This window comes from Peromyscus eremicus, chromosome 5 (genome assembly GCF_949786415.1).
Source record: "Peromyscus eremicus chromosome 5, PerEre_H2_v1, whole genome shotgun sequence".
Classification (NCBI taxonomy): domain Eukaryota; kingdom Metazoa; phylum Chordata; class Mammalia; order Rodentia; family Cricetidae; genus Peromyscus; species Peromyscus eremicus.
Genome location: NC_081420.1, coordinates 92,871,142 through 92,875,430, shown reverse-complemented (window position 1 = coordinate 92,875,430; position 4,289 = coordinate 92,871,142).

Sequence of the window (4,289 nt, the reverse complement as noted above, 5' to 3'; positions counted from 1 at the left end):
TTTTTTATAAGTTTATGAATTATATAAAATAATGGGTTGCATTATAATATTTTCATTCATGTGTGTGATATACTTTGACCTTGTCACCTCCCAGCCATTACTCCTTTTTGTCTCAAGAGTAAAAATTTTAGGTGGTTCCCAAGGGAAAGAAATACATTGAATTTTAAGCCACATATCAGTAATTCTTAACAAATGCATAAACTCTGGTTAAAGTGTGGGAACTGAAGTGGCTTATAACATTACCTCATCACCCACATCCCCAAGTGTAAACTTGGCTAGGGGTGAGATTTTAATCAATACTTTTTATACTATGCTATTATTTATATGAGAATATACTAGTGTCAGTTCCACCATAATAAATGTTCAATAAATATTTGTGAATCAATGAATGGGTAAATGAATGAATGAAGGTCTTTTTTTATATAAGTAATTGAGTAATTCCTAAACTTTGTTCTTTCCATGCTAACTCCTATTCTGAGCACCTCCCATGTCCTATTTTAATGCCTTCTGTAAGACCTTATGTGTAGTAGGCAGTTAATGAAGGTAACAATGAAATGGCTAGACTTTGATCTATTCATTCACAAAAAATGAGTGCCATGGCATATGGGGATAGGGGTGGGAAGACTGTCATATGTTGTTCTAAGGGGGGAAGATGGAACAAAAAGAGAAAGAATTCTCTACCATGTAGATCTGACATTGTTATGGAGAAGATAACAATAAACAGAGAATTAATGGAATTTTTTTTTGTTTTGTTTTGTTTTTTGAGACAGGGTTTCTCTATGTAGCTTTGCGCCTTTCCTGGAACTCACTTGGTAGCCCAGGCTGGCCTCAAACTCACAGAGATCCGCCTGTCTCTGCCTCCCGAGTGCTGGGATTAAAGGCGTGCACCACCACCGCCCGCCTGAATTAATGGAATTTTATGTAACTTTAGGCAAGACAGTGGGATCAACAAACATTCTTCTGTGGGTCCCACACATTCTTTAGTTCCCAGGAATCTCTAAGCCAAATGTTCTCAACTCTGAATCTTGGACATTAAGAAAGGACCCCTGGATCTCCTAGCATCCTTTGAGGTAATGTGGAGGAGCATTATCATCCATTTGTCCTTTTCTAGGAAGATAGTTCTTACCTTTCACTGGCTGGTCTCTAAGGGTCCATTTGTTCCTGTTGTTTTAGTCTGGCTCCTTGAAGCCACTATGCTTCCCATAACCTTTTACCTTTGTGGCTACTCTTTGTGAAGAGAATCCAAGATTCACTCTGGAAGTTGGGATCTCTATTCAAGTAGGAGCTAAGATGGCCCCATCTATTCAGTGTACCTGAAGTTCATCTCTGGGACTTCCACACAGCAAACACTTGTCAGGCATGTTGAGCCAATGAATAAGTTAATGGTGGTCATATCAGTTCTTTGTTGTTCCACTCTTCATGGACTTGGTGAGTTGAGTGGTGAATGAGATCCTTTGCGACTGTTTCCTGTCACTCAGCGTGGTGATCTGGAAGTATCAGTACACCACCCTTTAGTAGGGTGGAATAGTACTCTGTTGTATAGCTATGTCACATCTTGTTTCCTTTTTCATCTGTTGGTGAATATTTCTGTTGTCCTCACCCTTTGGTTGTTATGAATAGAACTGTTGTGAACAAGTGCAAGTTTTTGTTTGAACATTGATTTTTCAATTGTTTGGGTCAGAAATAAGTGATAGGTAGACAGACAAACAGATAGATATTAGAGATTCAGTATGTAGATATGTGGGTGCGCACACATGCACAAATCCCTCAAATGCAATTGACGAGCCATACAGTAATTATATGCTTCACTTATCAAGGTACCTTCTTATTAAGTGTGAACATTGATAGTTGAATGTGGTATGAAGTAGGTCCTTTTCACTGGACCAAATGTTTTCTCTTTTGTTTTGAGACAGAGTCTTGCTATGTATCCCAGGCTGCTTTCCAGCTCATAATCCTCCTGCCTCGGCCTCCCAAGTATTGGGATGACACATGTGCTACCATACCAAACTTCAGATTTTTTTTTCTTTTAATGGTGAGTTTCTTCCTAGTTCTCGGGATTTTAGGACAGTATCCCATTTGCTCCTGACTTTGAAGGGTCAGATTCAGCAGCACTCTGCCATCTTGTCCCACAATACCGGTCCTATCTTCTCCTTTCTGGTGGTGTGAAGTTGATTTTGTGACATCCGTGTAGATCTTAGACATTGTGTTGTCCGAAGGAACATTGTGACTTGGAGGACTTGGCTTTTTCAAGTAAGGCTGGGCACCACCTACAGAATGTAGAATTCTGTCCTGATTACTGAGTACCCATATGACTCTGAGAGTCCCATGAGCACAGGGTCCCTTGTCCCACTAGAAAATCCCCAGCCTTGGGTTAATTAAAAATAAAGCCTTCTAGATGGATGTCTATTTCAAACTCCATTTGGTAAAACTAAGTTAGAATAATCAATAAGTACTCTAAGGACTGTGTGTATGTGTGTGTGTGTGTGTGTGTGTGTGTGTGTGTGTGTGTGTGTGTGTGTGTGTTCCTTCATGTGCACAAGCAAATGGAGGCCAGAGGTTGATGCTGGGTGTCTTCCTCAATCACTCTCCACTTAAATTTTTTAAGACAGGGTCTCTCACTGACCTTAATTAGACTGGCTGGCCAACGACTCTTTGTCTCTGCCTCCCCTGCACTGGAATTATAAGTGCGTACTCCTATGCTCAGCTTTTTGACTTGGGCGCTGGCAATCAGATTCAGGTGCTCAGACTTGCTTATCAAGAGCTTTCCCTACTGAGCTATGTGCCCAGCTCATAGCACCCTAAAACTTTTAAGTATGTCTTGGGGTTTGGTTATTGTTGTTTTGGTGTGTGCAGGGGGGGGGGGTGATAGGTAGGTGGGTGAGTACATGCCTAAGCATGTGTGTGGAAGTCAGAGGGCAGCTTTGGAGAGTTGTTTTGGTGTGTGTGGGTGGTGGGTAGGTGGGTGAGTACATGCCTAAGCATGCCTATGGAAGTCAGAGGACAGCTTTGGAGAATAGATTCTCTACTTTCACTATTTGGATTCTAAGGCATGAACTCAGATCATTAGGCTTAGTGGCAAGCACCTTTACCTTCAGAGTCATCTTGCTGGCCCAAGCACTTTAACCTTAAACTTGCTGGGGATATTATGTATATGTTGATGATGAGCAGACCTTTGGGGATGAAATTTAGGACACAGTAGGTATTCTCTTGGCTGTCAGTCTTTTTCTAGTTCTGTTTTTCTTTTTCTAAATTGTATTCCTTGCCATCCCCAAAACTGATATAAAATAGCTCACAATACCCTTACTGAATGGCTATTTTTAAAAGAGCTTGGAGTAAAGAGAAAATAGGAACCAACACCATGGCTAGGTCTTTGTGTTCTCTCAGCCCAGGTGACTCTGGTACACATCCTAGATGTCCCCCATCTCTACCCCAGTGAAGGTCAGGCAATTTACAAATGCTTCCTGTTCCTCAATTCCCTCTGCCACACAGTGGCAAGACAAATCTCTATTTCCCAAGATAGTTGTGAACATAAATCAAGGGATGATGGATTAAGCATGATGTTTGTTACCTTTAATTGTCAGCTTGAGATAACCTAAGAATCACCATCCCAGAAAGTCTCAATGAGGGAGTCTCTACTTTGGGTTGGTCTATGGGCATATTGTTGGAAGACTGTCTTCACTGAGTTAGCTGATGTGGGAAGACCCAGCCCACTGTGGGCAACACCATTCCCTAGGCCGAAGGTCCTGAACTGTTTAAGAGTGGAGAATCAGGCTGAGCACAAACAAGCGAGCATATATGCATTCTCTCTCTGCTCTGTGGGTGTGACCAGCTGCTTCAAACTCCTGCCTGTGACTTCCCAGCTTGGATGAACTGTAACCCAGAACAGGAAGCTGAAACAAATCCCTTTATCCTCTAAGTCGTCATTTGCCAAGGTATTTTATCATAGCAACAGAAGGAAACTGGAGCAAGGGAGAAGAACTGAGCCTTGCCCATTAAACATGCTCAGCAAATCATACCACAAGTTTCCCCCTTTAAAGCAATGGTTTTGTTAAAAAGCTCGAATGTGAAAACATCCTACAAAGGACAAAAGGCAGTGTTTACCATTCATAGAATCAATGAATGAAAACATAGGGGACTGCTCCAAATACAAATTCTAGAGCCAGGGGAGTGGATAACACACTTGCCTTGAAAGCACAAGGCCTTGAGTTTGGTTCTCAGAAAACATGGGGAAAAAACAGACATTGTGGTGCATCTGTGTGATCTCAGCATTGCAAAGGTGAAGCCAGGTG